This window comes from Anolis carolinensis, chromosome 4 (genome assembly GCF_035594765.1).
Source record: "Anolis carolinensis isolate JA03-04 chromosome 4, rAnoCar3.1.pri, whole genome shotgun sequence".
In the NCBI taxonomy this organism is placed as follows: domain Eukaryota; kingdom Metazoa; phylum Chordata; class Lepidosauria; order Squamata; family Dactyloidae; genus Anolis; species Anolis carolinensis.
The window spans coordinates 127173670-127197961 of record NC_085844.1 but is presented as its reverse complement, the minus strand read 5'-3'; the positions used below and the strand labels follow the sequence as shown (position 1 = coordinate 127197961).

At 40.1% G+C, this 24292-nt stretch overlaps 1 protein-coding gene across 3 annotated transcripts in view; it reads left to right on the top strand.

Moving 5' to 3' along the window:
* tnr (tenascin R) overlaps positions 1–24292 on the top strand; it is a 676393-nt gene that overhangs the window by 183174 nt on the left and 468927 nt on the right. The window lies entirely within an intron of this gene.

Below are 24292 nucleotides of genomic sequence, written 5' to 3'. Positions count from 1 at the left end.
ACCTACAAAACAACAAAACTACAGGCCCCCCCAACCTCGAAATTTGACAACACAACCCATCATCCACGCCTCTAAGTTGATACAACAAAAAGAAAAGAAAAGTAAAGTCCTAATTAGAGAGAGAGGAATAATTGCTTTTATCCAATTGCTGCCAGTTAGAAGGCTAAGCTCCTCCAACTTGGTCTCCTAGCAATCCAATAAAAAATAATAAAAAACACTAGAAATTAATACAATAAAATACTATAATAACAGAAAATAACTAAAAATAATACAAGAAAATAATAAAATATAATAAATAAAAATATAACTTACAATAAAATTAATAAAAAATTGCAAATAACGTCAAATAAAAATTACACAACAATTTTTAACCAATACCACCATCACTTTGCCACAGCAACGCGTGGCCGGGCACAGCTAGTGGTCTATAAATTAGTGGCTATGTACAATATCTGTTCTCATAAAGTGCAACAGTGGCCACTCACTAAGTCTTTAAATATAGTGATCATAATCCTTAAACATGGTCAAAAGCTTGTATAAAAGCCATGTTTTCAGGTGTTTCCAAAAAACCTGGAGGGTTAGAGCCTGCACTGGTTCGTAGGGAGAGATACAATCATGAAGATAAAGAGGACCGTAACCGTTTAGGTCTTTGTAGGTCATTACCTGCATTGAGAGAAGGGCCTCCCTGGCAGATCTTAGGACCCGCATCAGTAAAAAAAGTAACTGTTACAAGTTTTGCATTTCATTGAGTTCCCATCCCTGACTACATAACCTTTTCTTGTGGACAAGAAGCTATTGCCAGAACCCTTCTAATGACTCACACCAGCAAAATGCACTTTTTTGAGCAGTAGCAGTGTGGAGACGGGAAAAAGATTCGTCTCCACCTCCAGAGGAAACCGCCCTGCCATCTCTTGAGCAGCTTGGAAACCAGCAGGGCAGCTACCTCTTTTAACGGAGACAATTTCCTCTGCTACTTTCTCCTGCCAAGGCCCTGGTGTCCACATCCAAACAGGGAGGAAATGCCTCCACACCCACTAAACAATATTTTGGGACAGTTTTTGAAGAGAAATTGACCCCTAGGGAGCCATATGCAGTCCATGGGCACACATTTCCCACCCCTGCTTTAAATGAACCATGCATGATGCAGAGCCTATTTAAAGTATGAATGGATCCAGCAACCCACTGAGATCAGAGTCACCAGCTGCCAGTGTTTCAAAATATGTTGTGATTGTGCAAGTGCATTCCATGTTTGCTGTCCAATTATTTTGTTTTAATATCTTCTGACAACTGATAGACAGAAATCAGTAGAGACAATGGGGACATATAGAATACTTCTGTAACCAATCCAAAGTAGGAAATATTCATTGCCTTGCTCTGCAACAGGGGAGTGTAGGCCTGCAAGAGAGAGATTTTTTTACTGGCAGGGGTCCTTGGTTTTACTGTCCTCTTCACCTGCACTTAAAAATAAAACTACCAGCCAGATGGCATTGAAGACACTTTGGGGACAAGTCACAGGAAATGGTCAGTAACTGACATATAAAAGATTTGAGAAAACCAATGGCCAGAGACAGAGACAGAGAGAGAGAATTTCATTTGTAACAGAGGTTGAAAGAGCATAATCCCTTTAAATTTCTCTTTATTGATTGAGATTTTGCAGTTAAATCACTTTAGAAATGCATTTGCTCTCTCATTTTGAGGGCATTAACAGGCTGAAGGCGGAAGGGACAGGGTTCCTTCACTTCAGTGATGGCATGGTGGCTATGGGATAGGAGGGCTGGCTTTAGGCTTTGGGAAGGCATAGCATGTGGCCTGAAGGAAATTCCAGAAAATATCAGCCAAGCCTGAAAGGAATTAGTGGAATGTGAGAGCTAAGCCTAAATTTATTTACTCACAAAAGGATTTCATTTCCAAAGTAGCTAAAATTGGGAACATCCAGTTAACGGATGGCCTTGGCTTCTGTTCGGGAGTGCCCTCTCCCCTGATATCAGAAAAAAACCCAAACCTACTTATATTTGGAGGGTTGTATTCATCATTTTTTAAGTGCAGAATAATTTCAGCATACTTTTCAAGATTCAAGAAAAAAAAAGTCAAATGCATAACTTCAGGCAAAATGACAGCCAGCATTGACGAGCAGTGAAGGACAGCAAATTGTTGAATTTCTGTACATCATACAATCTCCCTTTCACCTCCCAAAATCACTTACTGTCCTCAGGTGCAGTGGAGCATGCTGTTTTATTGTAGGTTTCTGCAGAGGCTTGGAAGGAGGGGGCCATTTCCCCCTGAGTTTCAGGTAAAATAGATGGTTAAAAACAGGTGACCCCACTACACTTCTGACAGCCTGATATTTGGGCAACCTGGAATGACCTAAGACGTTTGGGTCAGGCTAAGCAAAATGTCAGTATTCCCAGAGCCAATGCGAGTACTGCTTTCAATTGTAAGATTTGATGGTTTCAAGCTAAAAGAAAAAAGCATATTCGGGCCTCTGTGAATTCAGTGAGGATTGAATTATCCCCACTCTAGCTAAAATTTACTGATAGATTTATTCTTATTTGGGCAACCCCTCTCAAAACCTTGTCTGCATCTGACCAATACTAAATCAGTGAATTTCTGTCATGTCCCCTTTCAGCCTCTAAGCTAAACTTTCCCAGCTCTCTCAGCCCTCCTCATAGGGCTTGTCTTCCAAACCATTGCTCACTTGAATAACACTTTTTTGGACATGTTCCAGCTTGTCAATATCCTTCTTGAAATTGTGGTGCCTAGAACTGGGCACAGGATTCCAGGTGAGGTCTGCCCAAAGCAGAATAGAGTGGGACTGTCCACCTCATCACATGGGCCGATTTGCCCATCGTACACTGCTTTTCTTCGACTTTCAGCATGGAGCCCATCCCACGATACACAGGCACAGGCTGGACTGTGCCAAAAGAAGAGAGGAAGCAGTGCATGTTGCCACTGCGGCAACACTGGAGCCTTCCCATATTGCCTTCCCAGCAATGAAGGGAAGCCAGGTGGTGACGCTCCACCCCATGGGATATGGGGAATCGGTGAGCAGGTGATGTGGGGCATGGAATGATGGGTTCTCCACACCCTATCACCTCATTAGACAAAATTGCCTGTCCTGGGACAATTGCACCCCTCTTTAGGAACAGAACCTGCCAGCTCTCATCACACAATATCAATCTACTTCCGACAAGGTTTCGTGAAATCATTTCAGGAAGCAGCGACAGCAACATGCGTGGCTTCCCGTGTTGCATTGAAAACAATGGGGATGGACCTGGGTGGGTGAGTGGCAAGGCGGACGATGCAGGGCAATGGGTTCCCCATGTCCCACACCGGGCACTGCCAGATTCGCCACGATCTGTGGTGAATCGGGGGGGGGGGGGGGGTTGAATGTGATGAGATCCCTAGACATTATTCTTACGTTGCTGCAATGTAGAATCTCATTGACTTTTTTAGCTGCCACATCCCACTGTTGACTGATGTTCAGCTTGTGATCTATTGAGACTCCTAGATCCCTTTCACATGTACTGTTCTCAAGCCAAGTGCCACCCATCCTATATCTGTGCATTTCTTTTGTGTTTCCTAAGGTTTTTGTTCATGTCAGGAATGACTTGAAAAACTGCAAGTTACTTCTGGTGTGAGAGAATTGGCCATTTGCATGGATGTTGCCCAGGGGACGCCCAGATGTTTGATGTTTTACCATCCTTGTGGGAGGTTTATCTAATGTCCCCACATGGAGCTGGAGCTGATAGAGGCAGGCCTGTAGCGAGGGGGCGGGGTTAGGGGTTCAACCCCCCCCCTGGAATTTTTCAGGTTATTAAAAAAACCCTGCTTTACTATGAATTTTAACTGGTTAACCAAATCCTCATGCTAAGTCTATGAGATGCAAAACATTAAGAGTCCCACCAGGCACTATCTCAAGCAGATATTGACAGGTTTGTAGCGGGGTGTGTGTGTGTGTGTGTGTGCTAGGGGTTCAAACCCCCCCCCCCCCAAATTTTCAAAACCCCTCCCGAATTTTTTTTCTGGCTACGGCCCTGGATAGAGGGAACTCATCCGCGCTCTCCCCGGGTTGGATTTGAACTGGCAATCTTCAGATCAGCAACCCAACCTTCAAGTCATCAATAATATTATCTTACATATCTCCTTGTTGAAATTCATTTTGTTAGTTCTGGCCCACCTCTCTAATCTGTTAAGGTCATTTTGGATGCCAATCCTATCCTCTGGAGTTGGGTCTATCCCTCCCAATTTGGTGTCATCTACAAGCTTGATAAGCATTCCATCATCCAAGTCATTGATGAAGATGTTGAAAACCACTGGACCCAGTGCAGTTTGAAATTTTAAAAATTCTAAAAGATGTTGAACTGCTCTTCTTTTTGATGGTGTAGCAACCTATCCCTATTCTTTCCATGTGATTTCTAACTCTGGGAACAGAGTTTCTGTTCAATAAATGAAGCTCAGGAATACATCTGCTTTGTTAACTGAGGCTTATCTGAACAACATTTATTTTTTTCAGTGCCTTCTCTAAATATAGCTGTCATAGAATTAGTTTCTTTAGTTGTCCTGCACTGAGTTGTCCTATTCATTTAGCTATTCACATGTGGTTTCTGTGTCAATGGGGTGACGTATTTGCTCCAGATTTTAATTAGAACTTTCAACATGCTGAACCTTTAGCAACTAAATTCTGTCTCCAAAAGGTTTTCAGCACATCGCTTAGTTCATTTGATGTTCAGGCTAAAATCTAGAGTGGTTTCATCACCTCACTGAAATGGGAGCTGCCAACTGCTAATGGCTCTCTCCACCATGACCTGATCACACAGGAATATTTCAGGCCAGTGGACTGTTGAGCAGAGAAATTACGGCCAACCCACCTGTTTCCCTTTTTGAATCACTAAATGCGTAGAACATGAAGGGCTAAGTGTAATTAAGTATAATTCAGAATATCGAGAATCTATATTTTAATTAAGAAGTTACAGTGCTGGTAAACAGGCCACTAATGTTTAATTGTCATAATAGCCCATTATTATCTAATGCAGCAATTTCCTTTTCCGTTTTCAGGACAACAGTCCTGAAATTGCTCCACTTGATTCCGAACAATAGTTCTAAACCAAATCATGTATTCTTTTCCTCTTTTCTTTTAAAGTGCAGACATTGTGCTAACCTCCAAGTTTCTTTCTGATGTAGATATCATAGTTGTGTTATCCTGAAATCATCTTCTGTCTGATTCCATCCAGTTTATTGTCATGAGAAGGATGGGGGAAATGTTAGTGATTGACTACATATCCAAAGGTACATTCCAATAAAAGCAATAGATTGAACAACTGTGGGATATATAACCTTAAAGATGAGCAAATCTGTCAAAGTCTACTTTGCTTCACATTTAATTCTCACCCCATTTATGAAGACATGAAGAAGTTGTTATCAATAACTAATCAAATGAAATTCTTATCCAGCTGCACTTGCAGATTGAATAAGTATTCCCAGCATGGAAGGATCACGTTGTATTGGTCTGCCATATTGCTGTTATAAATTAAAAGTCCATTGAGGGTAAGGAGAGATAGCAGCCCTAATTCATTATCACAGATAAGGTTAAATGTCCAGGGATTGAAACCAAGACTTTAAAATGCTAAGTATTTCAAAGCCCTCTGCTTGTATTTCTTCTACTATCACGTTTTTAAGTGTTATTTCTATTATATTTTAAATTTTCTTTTGGATTTTGTGAAGTCCTTAGCAAAAAAAACAAAAAAAAAAAACCAAATTCTCATTTGCCCCAATTGCATTTTTTTCATGCTCACAATTCATTTAAGCAAGAATATTAGCTATTAACATGGATAATTGACTCTTAGACTATAAAACACTCCATCGTCTGACTTTGCACATCTGAATGATTTACTATTTTTTATTTAAAAAGCTGGCATAGTTATGTGTAAACTGCAGAAGCATACTTCTTAGAGATGTGCGCGAAAAGTTTTCCTTCGTTTCCTTCATACTGTTGTTTCGTTTCGACCGTCTACACAAAACGAATGATGACATTTTCGTAGGAAATGAAAGGCGACACAAAAATGAAAGCCACACAGTCATCATGCTTGCTTTCATTTTCCTTTAGTTTCTGCCCCATAACAACAAGCAGGTACTGGCAGAGAGCTGCTTTCCCATTACAACTGATGTGTACCAATGGGTGAGATATATCAATAGCTACTTTGGGAATCTAAGCAGAAACTGGGAAAGGAATGCCTCCCCATTACATCTGATGTGTGCCAATGGGTGTTATGTGTGTGTGTGCATATATATATATATATATATATATATATATATATATATATATATATAAATGATAGCTTCTCTGGGAATCTAAGCTGAGTCTGGGAGAGGAATGCCTCCCCATGACAGCTGATGTGTGCCAATGGGTGTTAATAATAATAATGATATTAATAACAATAGTACTCTGGGGAAGAGCCAAATGTTTTAAAAATTGGTGGGCTAAAGGGGAGTGAAATGCCCTCCATGTCTGGTGATTTTCACCCCTCTAGCCCAAAAACTGAGGGGGGGGGGATGAGCCTCAGAAGCCCTCTCATTGCCACTAATGGCACAAAAAATTTCATGTTTTTCTTTAGCCAGATGAAAATTCGTGTCGTATAGGCTGCCTATTTTCATTAGCGGGAACCAAATATGAAAATGAGATGACATGAATGAAACTACACAAAATGACTAGCAATTCCATACAAAAGCACAACACTAATACACCTCCCAAAATGGATTTATACAAACTTACTTTTGAAGCAAATTCAAGAGTGAATAACTGGTCCTGAACTGAGCTATTATTTTCTATCTGCCTCAGAACATAAATAAAAAAATAGACATTCTCCATCCACAATTAGTTTTCTTATTTTTTTGGACTTTGTGAGTAGTTGTCCATCTCAGACCCGAAAGGGTTATGTTTATATATTTTATTTGTAAAACAACTGCTTTAGCCCAGGACTCCAGCAACCCAGGGATGGGTCTGGTGATGCCACAAAGCAAGGTTTGGTGATTTCATGAGGCTGGTCTCTAGTGATGCCACAATAGTATGGAGTCTTGAAAGTTAAAATTTTAATATGACTGCAGGGACTTAAGCATTGCCCAGTAGTAAATCTATAGTTGAGAGGTAAAGAGATGGTGATTCACAAACAAACATATGCTCCCCAGCATCATGTGAAAGAAAAGAGAGGCAAATGTAAAAATAAATTGGAGAGTATCCCCCCCCCTCCCAATTTTCTCTGAGTGGTATTTAATGGAGTAACGTATTGTATTTCATCACGTAACAGTCACATTTTTTATCCCTTTTTTGAGTCAAAAAAGAGGGGCGCAACTATTACATGGGGAAAGAAATTCCAGCTACGGGGCTTAGCTTAGCTGGCTGTCAAATGAAGCCTCATAGCTGGGAAGGGAGCAGGTGCACAGGCAAGTGAATGAAGGTTGCAACTGTTAGGCAAGAAACGCAAAATAGCAATTTTGCCATCCCCCAAAAAATGAAGGTGTGACTATTATGTTATGGCGAATATTATGTGATGAATACAGTAATAAAAATAACAGCTTTGAAAAGCTTGTATGATATATTTTATGCTTTTAGGCTGGTCAATAAAGGTGTCACTGTTATGAGCATTTTGGGTTTATATTTTGCTACATGACCAACACATCTACCCCTGAATAGATCTTGGTCTCATTAACACAGATCCCTTTTTCTTCTGCTTCTTTCAGTGATGGGAGAAATGCAGCCTATACTCTGGACCTCACTTTTGTCCCTCCACCCCCACATTATTTTTTATCATTTTATTTTCCCCAAACCAATCTAAAGATCCTCCAATGTCTGTGGTTGTGGTAATTTAGGCCTCTTCCTCTCCAGAACCCCAAATGAAGACATGGTATCCGGAGGTGTTGTGCTCCATTATGTTCCATATCCAGACCCAACCCTCCATGCAGTTGACCACTCCTGCTCTAACCAAACACCTTATTCAATAAACAAAGATGGCACTAAGGCATTAAGAATGACTGCTTTGGAGGGTGGGGAGTACTTGTCTCACTGTTACAATTATTTTTCCTATGGCATTATTTTAGTTTTAGTGTAGACATGGGAAAAGATTGCAATTGTTCTTTGAAAGCATATACTCAGGAGAGCTGTTGGTGATCCTCCCTGGGGACTGTGATGTTTGAGCTGAGAGCCAGGTTTTGCCCCCTGCACCTCATGCCTCCTTATTGTATCTATGGACTGTATCACTGAGACTAAATCCTGCCCTGATTTGCACAGAGCCACATGGTTTCACCTGCAGTCGGCCTGCGAGAAGCATTTTGCTTGCTAAGGGAAGACGATAGGGAGAATGCCCTAGAGGGGAATGAGGTAGAGAAGGGGAAACAAGTGGTTTCAGCAACTTAATCAAACCAGACAGTTTTTCTATACAGTATCACTCCGAGTAAAGAGAGAGCCAGATAGCCTACATGTTTATCTAACAGGGCGCTATTGATATTCTTATGATTCAAAAAGAGACACAATTCATCTCCTTTGGCTCATCTGCACTTTTCTGAATGAGAAATTACTGTTCACTAACCAAGAAGGCATCTGAACATTAGGTCATAACTAAACCCGCTTCTTTCTCTCCTCACTACAAGCAAGGAGAAACCGAGCCAGAAACCGGGCTGTGGCGCAGGCTGGTAAACAGCTGCTGCAATAAATCACTCTGACCAAGAGGTCATGAGTTCGAGGCCAGCCCGTGGCAGGGTGAGGACCCGTCAATTAAAAATAAAATATAGCCCCTGCTCGTTGCTGACCTAGCAACCCGAAAGATAGTTGCATCTATCAAGTAGGAAATAAGGTATCACTTATAAAAGTGGGGAGGCAAGTTTAACTAATTTACAACGTTGGAATGAGGAAGTGAGGAAGTGTCATCAGAGTGGATGATAAAGCAGCTTCTCCCCCCTGTGGCCAAAATCGAACATCCCCTCAGGAGAAGGTTAAATTGCCTCTGCGTCTGTCTGTCTGTTGTCTCTGTCTTGGTTCAATGTGTTTATGGGCATTGAATGTTTGCCCTATATGTACATAATGTGATCCGCCCTGAGTCCCCTTCGGGGTGAGAAGGGCGGAATATAAATACTGTAAATAAATAAATAAATAAATAACAACCTCATCACACGGCCACCAGAATCAGCCAACCCTCATCGAGGAGTATGGGGAACCTGTTGGCCCACATCCCACATTGCCCGGCTCGTGAGGAAGCTGATCGCTTGGGGGGGGGGAAGTGTTGACCGTGCTGCTTCCCCCCCCCCCCCATTACTTCCTAGACAACATGGGAAGTGTCCCATATTGCAGCAGGAGTGGCATGTGCCGGCTCCACCCTAGATAATCCATGGAGCCCCGCCAGTTCATTTGATGAGAGCTGGCAGGTTCCATGGATGACCTAGGGCTTAACTGGCATACGCCACCAGAAAAAAGCCCTGTCTGATGAGATAGTTACTAGCAATGAGATACAAAATTGTACACTTCCTTTCTTACTGCCTCCACTGCAGAGGAAGACACAGAAAGATACATACTCATATATTAATTCTGCAATGACAGCCAATTATTGCAACAGTGCCAGAAAATACCATTACAGTAGAGTCTCACTTATCCAAGCCTCGCTTATCCAAGCCTCTGGATTATCCAAGCCATTTTTGTAGTCAATGTTTTCAATATATCATGATATTTTGGTGCTGAATTCGTAAATACAGTAATTACAACATAACATTACTGTGTATTGAACTACTTTTTCTGTCAAATTTGTTGACAGAAAACATGATGTTTTGGTGCTTAATTTGTAAAATCATAACCTGATTTGATGTTTAGTAGGCTTTTCCATAATCCCTCCTTATTATCCAAGATATTCACTTATCCAAGCTTCTGCCGGCCTGTTTAGCTTGGATAAGTGAGACTCTACTGTATTTACAAAAGAGACCTGTAGCAGAAACTGTGAAACTCTGCAGCTGCCTGTTGTGAAGAGGGCATGACTTTTCTTCACTAACTACTCTGCTTTCCTGTGCCTAGGACATCCCTGTGTTGGTGAAATTGGCTGGAAACTAAAGTAGGTTTTTTTTTGGGGGGGGGGTGATACTGGTAGATTAAAATACAGGTATAGTTAGAGACATATAATCATAGAATTGAAAGAGATCACAAGAGCCATCCACTCCAACTCCTTGCCAAGTGAGAACACATACATTCTTATCCACTGTAGTAGCTATGCCTTCCAAACAGTATGTTGGCCAATGTGCTTTTTCTTTTTAATGTTGTGAAAAAACACACATGGAATACACAAAATTAGTCATGATTTGCCTACCAGTTCTGCCGCCCGCCCCCCACGCGCACACACACATACTTTAAAAGTAGTTACAGGGTTCCTAAGCATCTGATATAATAGTCTAATCCAAAGCTTTCCAAACATTTCATGTTAATGACACACTTTTAGACATGTATCGTTTCGAGACACAGTAATTATGTTTTAATAGCAAATTAAAGATTAAATCAACCTCTTATAAGAGATACGGACACATACATAAATTGTAATTATGACATATGTGGGGAATTTAAAAATATATGAATTGCTTATTTCACATAGACTCAGAAGCTTCTTGTTTCATTCACGCAGCACACCTATACACTGCAGATAACACACTAATGTGTCATGACACGCTGTTTGGAAAACTCTGGTCTAACCTACTATTTCAGGATATGGTTGGGCAGATTTGTCCATTTTCAGTCTATGTCACTGTTACATACATGCATCCTTAAATCCATAGTCTCCTTTTCCTTCATTGTTTTGCAGTTTTAAAAAAACGACACGTGCATGTACCCACGTGACAGAGTGGAGAGGATTAACATTTTTGGAGACTATGCATACCTTTAACATTAAAATGCCTGAAGAACCATTTTGCATGCCTTTTAGTACACATAAAAGTTTCCCCTTGACATTAAGTCTAGTCGCATCCAACTCTGGGGGATGGTGCTCATCTCCATTTCTAAGCCAAAGAGCCGGCATTGTACATAGACACCTCCTAGATCATGTGGCCGGCATGACTGCATTGAGCACCATTACCTTCCTGCCGGGGCAGTACCTATTAATATACTCACCTTTGCATATTTTCAAACTGCTAGGTTGGCAGGAGCTGGGTCTTACAGCAGGAGCTCACCCTGACCCACAGATTCGAACTGCCAGCCTTCCGATCAGCAAGTTCAGCAGCTCAGCAGTTTAACCCGCTGTGTACATATAGTGAGCTGAAAAATGTATCACAAATGTGGGGAAACTGCAAAAACTGAAAGATAAAGCAGGACGTGTGTATTATTCCAAGAAGTATGAATCAGGTCAAATGAAACTGAAGACATACCTTGAGCAGAGGATGTGGAGAAAAATCTCAAATTACAGTACTTCTCAATGATACAGACTGTCCTGACACATTGAGACAGCCTGTCAAAAGTTAGTTAAACCCAACGAGATTTCTCACTTCCAGAATAAGAATGAGACAATGGAGGTTATTTTGCAGGGAGGGATGTCTGTGAAAATATATATCTGAGAAAAACAGGTGTCCTATTCACGCACACACAAAGCAAGCACAATGGGTTGAAAAGATGCAGACAATGCTTGTAATGTATAAAGTGATACATAAAGCAGAAGATTACTGCTAGTGATGAAATTTGTACAGCTGGCTCAGTAAGTGGTGTGCATTTGTATGGAATCACTGTTCATTGTGTTTAGTTTCATTCATTTTATATCAATTTTGTATATGTCCCAGTTTTTGAAAATGGGATGCCTAGATGAATAGAATTTTTCATCTCGCTTACGAAAAAACGAAAATTTTCAGACCATTTGCAGCAATGGGAGGCTTCCGAGGCTCACTCCCCCCGCCTCTTCCGGGCTTGGTTTTTGGGCTAGAGGGGTGAAAATTGCCTCACATGGAGGGCATTTTGACCCCTTTTAGCCCACCAACTTTTAGAATGTTTGGGTCTTCCCCAGAGTATTTGTTGTTGTTGTTGTTGTTGTTGTTGTTGTTATTTATTATGACACAGCAAACAAGATAGATATGCTGGATTTCGTATCACAAAATCACAAGTCGAACACTTCCCAAGTGTCTAGGACTGTGTGATGTATTTTCGGATGATGTGCGCAGATCCCAGTAGGGTGCCCTTTTGCAGTTGACAGATCGTAATTTTATCAATGTCTATTGTTTCCAAATGTCGGCTGAGATCTTTTGGCATGGCACCCAGTGTGCCCATCACCACCGGGACCACCTGCACTGGTTTCTCCCAGAGTCTTTGAAGTTCAATCTTGAGGTCCTGATAATGGCTGAGTTTTTTCTGTTGTTTTTCGTCAATGCGACTGTCACCTGGGATGGCAACATCAATGATCCAAACCTTTTTCTTTTCCACAACTGTGATGTCTGGTGTGTTGTGTTCCAGAACTTTGTCAGTCTGGATTCGGAAGTCCCACAGTATCTTTGCATGTTCATTTTCCAATACTTTTGCAGGTTTGTGATCCCTCCAGTTTTTTGCTGCTGGCAGGTGGTTCTTGAGGCATAAGTTCCAATGAATCATTTGGGCCACATAGTTGTGCCTCTGTTTGTAGTCTGTCTGTGTAATTTTCTTACAGCAGCTGAGAATATGATCAATGGTTTCATCTTTCCTTGCAGAGTCTGCATTTTGGGTCATCAGCTGATTTTTTGATCTTGGCCTTAATTGCATTTGTCCTGATGGCTTGCTCCTGGGCTGCAAGGATCAGGCCTTCTGTCTCCTTCTTCAGTGTCCCATTTGTGAGCCATAGCCAGGTCTTGTCCTTATCAGCTTTTCCTTCAATTTTGTCAAGGAACTTTCCGTGCAATGTTTTGTTGTGCCAGCTGTCAGCTCTAGTTTGTAGTGCGGTTTTCTTGTACTGGTTTTTTGTCTGCTGTGCTTTGAGGAGTTTCTGATTTTTGATTATTATTATTATTATTATTATTATTATTATTATTATTATTATTATTATTGGCACACATTAGCTGTCATGGGGAAGCAGTCCTCTCTCAGACCCAGCTTAGGGTCCCAGAGTAACTACAGTAGAGTCTCACTTATCCAACATAAATGGACCGGCAGAACATTGGATAAGCAAATATGTTGGATAATAAGGAGAGATTAAGAAAAAGCCTATTAAACATCAAAATAGGTTATGATTTTACAAATTAAGCACCAAAGCATCATGTTATACAACAAATTTGACAGAAAAGTAGTTCATTACACATTAATGCTATGTAGTAATTACTGTATTTACGAATTTAGCACCAAAATATCACAATGCATTGAAAACATTGACTACAAAAATGCATTGGATAATCCAGAATGTTGGATAAGTGAGACTCTACTGTATTGTTATTATTATTAATATTATTATTAACACTCATTGGTACACATCAGCTGTCACGGGGAAGCAGCCCTTTCTCAGACCCAGTTTAGGGACGCAGAGTAACTATTGTTATTAATAATATTATTAATACCCATTGGCACACATCAGCTATCATGGGGAAGCAGACCTCTCTCAAATCCAGCTTAAGGTCCCAGAGTAACTATTATTAATAATATTATTATTAACACCCATTGGTACACATCAGCTGTCATGGGGAAGCAGACCTCTCTCAAATCCAGCTTAAGGTCCCAGAGTAACTATTATTAATAATATTATTATTAACACCCATTGGTACACATCAGCTGTCATGGGGAAGCAGCCCTCTCTTAGATTCAGCTTAGCGTCCCAGAGTAACTGTTATTAATATTAATATTATTATTAATGCCCATTGGTACACATCAGCTGTAATGGGAAAGCAGCTCTCTGTCAGTACCTGTATATTGTTATGTGGCCTGAAATGAAAGGAAAATGAAAGCAAGCATGTCACTGTGCGTCTTTCTCTTTCGTATCGCCTTTTGTTTCATCTAAAAATGGCATCTTTCATTTTGTACATCCGGATGGATGATACTAAATGAATAGATGAATGAAACAGATGAAACAAATACTGCACATATCTGTATTCAATATAAACAATACATGCAATCTGCACAAAAATCATTCTTGCAATTGGGCAAGTTCTCATCAAGACAGATAGAAAACTACTCACTGCCTCAGAGGAAAATAAAAAATGTTTGTTTTTTTAAATATAAGAATTAAGAACAATTCAAGGATTTGTATCCTTACATTAAAACGCCCTGTTTCAGGACTTCACTGCTGCACATGTTGCCCTGGCCCAAGTTCCTAATCCAGAGATATCTATTACTGCTGCTTGCCTGGACTTTCCACAGTAGGCAGATATTTCCGAGGTTTATTGTTCAATAAGATGATTCCTCATTCCTAATACAATGCAGATTTCTACACAGCGGTCCTTAATGTAGCCTCCCTCATGCTAACCCTGTGAGGTGAGTCATTATCATGCCCATTTGACAATCTGGGAAGTGCTGATGCTGAGCAATTGATTTGCCCACAGCTACCCATTAAACCCATGTCTGAGCCACAACTTTCAAATTGAGAATTGATTTATTTCATCTGAGTTTAGGGGCCTGGTGGGTGATAGGAAGCTCAGCTTTGCATCGCAAGCCAACTTTCTCTCTCTCACACACACACATTTTTAAACGCATGATTCAATAGAAATGTGTGAGTTAAAATTTATATTCATGAACTTCACTTCACTGGAAAATTTCATTTTGGCCATTTCCTAATAAATACTGTACTATAAGATGCTGTGGTATATTCTTTATAATTTCATATTCATGATTATGTGAAACACTTAGACAATGATTTTATAGTAATGGAAGCATTTGAAATTCTTTATGTACAAGATTTTGTAGTTTCCAAACTGAGAACTTTATTAGAGCTCTCTTCTGTTAGCAGCTTTGGGGAGGGACAACACTTTGGAAAGTAATTTATTTGGATCAGAACTCCTAAAATTCTCCAGCTCATATAGCCATCAACTTTGTTGCCTGATGGATCGTTAGAAATGCAGTCCAGATAGTAATTTTGCCAAGGTTTCGGGAAAAGGTGAAAGTAAACAATTTGAAGGCATGCAACATGAAAACACTATTCCATGTGTTCAGTTCCCTAAACTTTGGTTCTTCCTTAAACAGGATGGTCTGCACCTCCTCCATATTAAGCCTTTTTTTTTTTTGCAAATAAGTTTTTATTTTGTTTTCAAAAAAGAGAAAAAATAATTTAAATAAACAATTAAAGAAGGGGGAAAAGAAGAAAAAGATGGGAAACATCACACAATATAGTAAATAAGTTTCAGAGCCATGTTAGTTAAATAGTTCTACACATGAGTCTATTGTATCATCAAAAACATAGTGAGGAAGGCAGTATTGTTATACATATTCTTTAGTATAGAGAGGAAATAAGTTAAAGAAAAAGTTCCAATTATGACATCTTCTCTAACAAGAATAACAGATTGTCCTTAAGGATTCACGTTGATTTCTTTTATCTTCTTATATTGTCCCTTTCTCCGTAGTATTCCTTCGCCTTATTTTATCCATTGACTAATTCAAGCTCTAATTTTTTCTAATCTTGATGACAGCCGACTATATACACATCTTGAAGTTAATTTCTTTGGATAGTAGATTAGTAATATACATGTAAATATTTATTATAATTATCTGTCATTCGTGTAGGAGCTACACATAATAAATCTTCTTATATATCAACCTTCTTGAAGTTATAATTTGTTTGTTTATTTATTTACAGTATATTCCATCCTTCTCACCCCGAAGGGGACTCAGGGCAGATCATAGAACACATATAAGCCAAACATTCACTGCCAATTATAACAATGACAAGACAGACAACAGATAAATGTAAAGGTTTCCCCTGACTTTAAGTCCAGTCGTGTCCGACTCTGGGGGTTGGTGCTCATCTCCATTTCTAAGCCGAAGAGCTGGCGTTGTCCATAGACACCCCCAAGGCCATGTGGCCGGCATGACTGCATGGAACGCCGTTACCTTCCTGCCAGAGCGGTACCTATTGATCTACTCACATTGGCATGTTTTCGAACTGCTAGGTTGGCAGAAGCTGGAGCTAACACCGGGTTCTCACTCCACTCCCCGGGTTTGAACCTGGGACCTTTCAGTCTCCAAGTTCAGTAGCTCAACGCTTTAACACACTGAGCCATCGGAGGCTCCACAGACAACAGATAGAGGTATATATATATATCCTTTCCCATTTTTCGGCCACCGGGGGGGGGGGGGGTTGCTATCGCTCCATCTCCTTGTCAAAGAGCTTTCTTTGTTCGCAAACTTCCTCCTTTTTCTGATCAAACACCAAGCCTAAATATCTCCCCGTTTTAATGCAGTTCTTGTTTGTATACTCACATTTATTTTCAAACTGCTATATAGGCAGAAGCTTGAGCTAAAGGTCAGGAGCTCACCCTGACCCAGGCTTCGAACTCTCAACCTTCCGGTTGGCAAGATTTATTGCAGCTTGGTGATTAACCTGCTGTGCTAAAGCCCAGTTATGCACTTTTCTACTTTAATTCAGAAGTATTAACTCATCAATTTTCTAAAGCTTACATAGTTGCATAGTTTATAGGTAAAGGTAAAGGTTTCCCCTTGATATTAAGTTTAGTCATGTCCAACTCTGGGAGGTTTCTAAGCCGAAGAGCTGGCATTGTCTGTAGACGCCTCCTAGGTCATGTGGCTGGCATGATTGCATGGAGTGCCGTTACCTTCCCGCCGGAGTGGTATCTATCAATCTACTCACATTTGTATGTTTTTGAATGGCTAGGTTGGAAGAAGCTGGGGTTAACAGCGGGAGCTCACCCTGCTCCCCAGATTCGAACCACCTATCTTTTGGTCAGCCGAAGCGGTACCTATTGATCTACTTACATTTGTATATTTTCTAACTGGTTGGTTAGCAGAAGCTGGGCTAACAACAGGAGCTCTCCCCGTCTGCAGGTTTGAACCACTGACCTTCTAGTCACCAAGTTCTGCAGCTTAGTGATTTAACCCGCTGTGCCACTGCGACCCCTTTTTTATATAATTTACACACATGTATTATTTCATAATACTTTTAGTTCACAAATCCTATTACAATAATCTTCATAAAATCCATAAAAGGTTTCAATTCTTCTAGCAGTTTTGCATATTATCTTGTTGTAGAATTAATGTAAATTTGTCCATTTCACCTATTTCAACAATTTTGAAAGCCTTTTTAATCCCACTTTAGCCCTTTTTGTCACAATGTGCTGAATGCAAGGAAGGCAGACCCAGCAAGCATAACACCCTCTCCATGTAAAGGCAGTCCCCAAGTTACAAAGATCAGATTTATGTACATCATTGTTTGAGTCTGGATGTACGTGAACTATAACTCCAGAATTCAAGGTCAATGCCCACCAAACCCTTCCAGTATTTTCTGTTGGTCATGGGAGTTCTGTGTGCCAAGTTTGGTTCAATTCAATTGTTAGTGAAGTTCAGAATGCTCTTTGATTGTACATGAGCTATAAATCCCAGTAACTACAACTCTCAAATAACAAAATCAACCCCCGCAACCCCACTAATATTCAAATTTGTGCGTATCGGGTATTTGTGCCAAATGTGGTCCAGTGAATGAAAATATATCCTGCATCTCAGATATTTACATTATGACTCACAACAGTCGCAAAATGACAGTTTTGAAGTAGCAACAAAAAAAATGATGGTTGGGGGTCCCCACAACATGAGGAAATGTATTAAGGGATTGTGGCATTGGGAAGGTTAATATTGGCACTTTGTCTTGACTGCCCCTATTACACCATTTTAACCATTAGTGATGGAGTTGTTATATGTCATTTTATCATATTATTTTATTATGACTGAGTTATATTGTTTTGTTGTGTTTTAATCTGCTTTATTTTATCTGTTTGTTGATACTGTTTATATATGCTTTTAATCTTGTTTATATTTTGTCTTTGGGCTTGGCCCCATGTTAGCCGCCCCGAGTCCCTTCGGGGAGATGATGGTGGGATATAAAAATAAAGTATTACAGTAGAGTCTCACTTATCCAACATAAATGGACCAGGAGAATGTTGTATAAGAGGAAATGTTGGATAATAAGGAGGGATTAAGAACAATCCTATTAAATGTCAAATTACGCTATGATTTTACAAATTACACACCAAAACATCTTATTTTACCACAAATTATCAGAAAAAGCAGTTCAATACACAGTGACATTATGTAGTAATTACTATATTTACAATTTAGCACCAAAACATCGCAATGTATTGAAAACATTGACTAGAAAAACATTGACTACTAAAAATTAACTAAAATAAAGATAGAATTGCATAAAATGAACTTACAGTAACAACATTGTCGGAAATTAAATCTGTAAAAAGTTCAGTCCTTGCTGCCCAGAGAAACAGCTGTGGATCTGGGTGGGAGGCAGACTGCGTTGGATAATCCAGAATGTTGGATAAGCGAGACTCTACATTATTATTATTATTATTATTATTATTATTATTATTATTATTATTATTTTATGACACAGCAAACAAGATAGATATGCTGGATTTCATATCACAAAATCACAAGTCAAACACTTCCCAAGTGTCTAGGACTGTGTGATGTATTTTCGAATGATGCTTGCAGATCCCAGTAGGGTGGCCTTTTGCAGTTGGCAGATCGTGATTTTGTCAATGTCTATTGTTTCCAAATGCCGGCTGAGATCTTTTGGCATGGCACCCAATGTGCCGATCACCACCGGGACCACCTGCACTGGTTTCTGCCATAGTCTTTGAAGTTCAATCTTGAGGTCCTGATAGCGGCTGAGTTTTCCTGTTGTTTTTCGTCAATACGACTGTCACCTGGGATGGCGACATCAATGATCCAAACCTTTTTCTTTTCCACAACTGTGATGTCTGGTGTGTTGTGTTCCAAAACTTTGTCAGTCTGGATTCGGAAGTCCCACAGTATTTTTGCATGCTCATTTTCCAATACTTTTGCAGGTTTGTGATCCCACCAGTTCTTTACTGCTGGGAGATGGTACTTGAGGCATAAGTTCCAATGAATCATTTGGGCCACATAGTTGTGCCTCTGTTTGTAGTCTGTCTGTGCGATTTTCTTACATCAGCTGAGGATATGATCAATGGTTTCGTCGGTTTCCTTGCACAGTCTGCATTTTGGGTCATCAGCTGATTATTATTATTATTATTATTATTATTATTATTATTATTATTATTAAGGTTGAGAACCACTGCCTTAAGGAAAGAGTTATCTATTTCTCTGGTTTTCCTTTCAATTGCTGGAAGCTTTGGTGATCAAACACTTTTGTTTTTAAAGAAGGAATTCAAAGCAGACAACAACTATAATGTGCACCTTTTGGGGGACCAAATTACAAAGAGTGCACTTTTGTTGCTGAGATACTCCCCTCGTGCACCAGCTAGCAGTGCGAGTGGGCCTATTCCGACTTACACAAAAAATCAGCTTAAAAATGAACCTATAGAACCTATCTTGTATCTAACTAGGGAACTGCCTGGACACTTATTAATACATGAGTTAGGAAAAGTATGAAATGGGCATTAGCTTCTATACCACATCGGAGCACAGATCGGTTTGTTCATTTTAAGCACTCCATTTGCCTGATGTAACAAAATGTGTGAGGTCTGCAGTTATCTGATTTTTTTTTAAAAAAGGAATATTAGATATAATCCACTGGAAAGTTTTTTTTCCTGCACAAGCCCCATCCAAATTAATACAAGCTAGCTGTACGCAGCAGCCATATATGTAGCGTTCCTCCCAAAAATATCCCTGAGCAGTTTATTTGAATGATTCTTCATCAACTGGCAACCGAATGTAACCACTTCTGAGATGAGATGGCATGCCTGATTAGAAGAGCAGAGCCACACGCCGCAGCAGATTAAGGCAGGGGAGTGAATAATACTGTATCTATTTAAAATGCAAAGGGAATTTAAGCAGAGTATGTAGTTAATCCAACTGGCTTCAAGCCAGCTCTCCAAGGTGAACATCCTGGCTGTTTGCAAATGCATAGCAAGCCGCAGAGGCATCAGTGGGTAATGAGATTTCTAGTTCCTAAAGTCTGCATTCAAATATTAATTCAATATGGATCCAGAGGAAAAAAAATGGAACCGTTCAGAGCTTATTCCTTGTAAGCCACGAACATTTCCATTCAAATTCAGTTGGTTGGTTAGTTAATCAATTAAAAGGGTTGCCAGTTATCTTTTTAAAAGGGATGTTGTAATGTGTACACTTTGGAATTAAAATTTGAAACAAGAAGGGAGTTAATGTCATTGGTTTATGTATTTATTTATTTTTCCCAGATTTTCCCCAGTCTAGGATTCAGGGTGCATTACAAAAGTTAAAGCAGAAGCAGTTCAAAATTCCCAATTAAAATACAATTAAACTATCCATTAAATATAAAGCAATCTTTCAAAAGTAGAACCTACTTAGACCCCTTCTAGACTTGCCATATAATCCAGATTATCAAAGCAGATAATCCACATTATCTGCTTTGAAGTGGATTATATGAGTCTACACTGCCAGATAATCTGGTTCAAAGCAGATAATCTGGATTTCATATGGCAGTGTAGAAAGGGCCTGAGAAAGTCCTCTCCCATCTTCAAACCAGGAACAGTTTGAGGCTCCACTGAAGATCGATCTCTTAGGGCAGACAAGCCCTATATCCCAGGATCTGATCCCAGATTATCTGGGACTCATATAATCAAATTTAAAGCAGAAAACCTGGAATCAGATCCTGGGATGTAAGGCCTGTCTGGAAGAGCCCTAGGTCAGCAAAGAAAACTTGCTTAGTTTGGGTATTTTAGATAACTAAGAGAGGAATCACTTTGTGCACATGTATTACACATTTGAAGCCCCCGGTGGCACAGTGGATTAAACTGCTGAGCTGCTGAACATGCTGACCAAAAGGCTGGCAGTTCGAATCCAGAGAGCGAAGTGAGCTGCCACAGTTAGCTCCAGCTTCTGCCAGCCTAGCAGTTCGAAAACATGCAAATGTGAGTAGATGAATAGATACTGCCTCTGTGGGAAGATAACGGCGCTCCATGCAGTCATGCTGGCCACATGACCTAGGAGGTGTCTACTTTATTTCAATCATTGTTCTTCCTTTGTATGGTGGCTTTTATTTCATTACTATGTTATTGTGTATACTGTGTTTTTACTTTGCTCTAATTTTATTTGTTGATGGTGTGTTTTATGTATGTATTTTATTCTGTTTTATTGTGCTTATCCATGTTAGCTTGGCTTGGCTCCATGTTAGCCGCCCCGAGTCCCTGCGGGGAGATAGAGGCAGGGTATAAACATAAAGTTACTTACTTACTTACAACGCCGGCTCTTCAGCTTAGAAATGGACATGAGCACCAACCCCCAGAGTCAGACACGACTAGACTTAATGTCAAGGGAAAGCCTTTACCTTTACCTATTACACATTTCCTTTCTGACACTAAGCACTTTAAAAAAAAAAACATGGAAAGTATATGTGCACCAAGTGTCTGTTACTATGAGGTTTTAGATCTCCTGATTGAAAATCAGTATTTTAAGAGGTGGCAATGCAGTAATTTTTGTCCGCCCAAACATAATGGCCACACCATCATCCAAACAAAAAAATTCCAACTAAGGAGAAGCAAATAGAAAGAAAGATATCCTCAATGAACCGGTCAGCTCCCTTGGCTTCTCAGAGCACATCTGCAAATGTGGCTTTGTTCCTAGCATCATCCAAAGGAATTCAGGGATTTGTCATCCATGAATGTTCTTTGAATAAATGCATTTTTTTCTCTTGCATGAGGTAATCTCTCTGGGAAAATTGGAGTATCCAACTCCAGGGAAGGGGTGGCAGGTTTGCAGTAGACTGTCAAAGAAAAATGAGAGAGCTGCAGGCTTATAGCGGGAGTTCCCTAAACATCAAACTACAGCTTTGGAAGTGGCTGCAACAGTTGCTCTTCGGATATCTGGAGCAGGATTATCAGCCGTGTTCCCTTCCTGTAATTGTCTCCACTACGCTCTGCTTGTGTACCTTTTAGAGACAGCAAATATTACTAAGATACCATGAGCCTCTGGTGTACTCTTATCTAGCCATGTTAAAAACCTTGTAGTAGTGTTGCAACAATTCTCACCACCCAGGACATTTATTTTATTTGCTATCTTTATATGCCAGTAATGACAGCTCTCTAGGCAGCCAGCAATAAAAGTAAGACAGTTACATATAAAAAGCTAAAACTATAAACGTTAAATACAGTATAAGCAATAAGAGAGGATAAAACCTCATCCAATTAAAGTTTCACATATGTATAAACCATGGGTATATCAAAGATCTATAGAAAACTGAAAGTGAGGTTTAATTGTGCTTTAAAATCCAGGAAACTAGTGTGTGGGTCACGTAAAAATATATTCAGTTACTAACTGAAAAGAGGCAAGGAAATAATCAAACACATTTTTAAAATCTTTATGTATACACAACACAAATCTCAAAACAAATGTGGCAATTTGTCTACTTTGTAGCTCTCAACCTGCTTAATCCTAACCCCCACCACCCATCTTATATTACTTACCAGATAAAAGGTGGTGAAGTGTGTTAAAGCACTGAGCTGCTGAACTTGCAGACCGAAAGGTTCTAGGTTCAAATCCTCGGAGTGGAGTGAGCAGCCGCTGTTGCTCCAGTTTCTGCCAACCTAGCAGTTCGAAAACATGCCAATGTGAGTAGATCAATAGGTACCGTTCCGGCAGGAAGGTAATGGCCCTCACCTGGAATACTGTGTCTCGTTCTGGGCGCCACAATTCAAGAACAATATTGATAAGCTGGAATGTGTCTAGAAAAGTGCAACCAAAATGGTGAAAAGGTCTGGAATACAGGTGAAGAATGTGTTTGTGATCAATCTGAAGGGTTAAAAAATTAAATTAGTCAGTTTCCTGCTTTCAATTTTCCTACAGTCCTTGATTTTGTTCTGTTTCCTACCTTCAAGTAACAAGGAATCCTGTTTTGGTGTGTGATCAATTTCCTTCTGGACTCTGTCATAGAATCTTCCAATTTCTTCTTCTACTTTTGTAGCTGGAGGATAAACTTGGATTAAGATTATATTGATGGGTTTTCCATGGAGATGCTGAAAAAGTGCTGGCGACAGCCTTTGCTGTAGCTTTCCTCACTATAAATGCCACCCAAGTTCATTCTAATTTTCATTTGTTGGGTAAAACACTGTAATTATCTCACTCAAAATACCCCACTTTTAGTTCACTCACCCCAAATATTGCAATGTTTATGTGTTCCAATTCTTCCTTTGCTGTGTCTAGAGCTCTCCCTCACTCTATATTCCTATAATACAGTGGTTCTCAACCCGGGTTCCCCAGATTTTTTGTCCCAGAAATCCCAACCAGTTTACCAGCTGTTAGGATTTCTGGGAGTTGAAGGCCAAAAATACCTGGAGATCCCAGGCTGCGAATCACTGCTATAATATGTGTTGTGCAACTTTTGATTTGACTTTGACTTCTGAGCACAGCAACAGCTGAATGTCTTTTCAGCTTGAATCTAGTTGCATCATTAGCCACTGAGGTGTGCAAAATTTTGTTTCTAATTAGTAAGTCATATCTCATGATGGTGGCACAGTGTGTTAAAGCGCTAAGCTGCTGAACTTGCAGACCGAAAGGTCCCAGATTCAAATCCCGGGAGCAGAATGAGCGCCCACTGCTAGCCCCGGCTCCTGCCAACCTAGCAGTTCGAAAACATGCAAATGTGAGTAGATAAATAAATACCACTCCGGCGGAAAGGTAACAGCACTTCATGCAGTCATGCCAGTCACATGACCTTGGAGGTGTCTACGGACAATGCCGGCTCTTCGGCTTAGAAATGGAGATGAGCACCAACCCCCAGAGTCGGTCACGACTGGACTTAACATCAGGGGAAAACCTTTACCTTTAATCTATCTAATTCGAAAGTTTTGTATATACGAATAGATATTTTAAAAACCTACAAATCAAAACTCATCCAAAACTTTTTTGTTTGAATTAAGTATCAGTTTCATTTTCAGCACAAGCATGGGAAGTCAAAAAGACTGCCACTCCTCGTTAAATTAATGGCCTCTCGCCATGAGGAGAGGAAAGCAGAAGACGGGATAAGCTGAGTGAAAGATACTGAGAGAGCACAGAATTCTGGGAAATGTAGTTTAGAAAGGCAAGGAGCCCTATGGTAGGGAATTCAAAAGGCCCTGCCCTAAACTACATTTCCCAGAATTCTGCTCAGCATCAGAAAGGTCCAATTAGGATATGGAAGAGATTTGTCCCTCTTAGCAGGAGCCA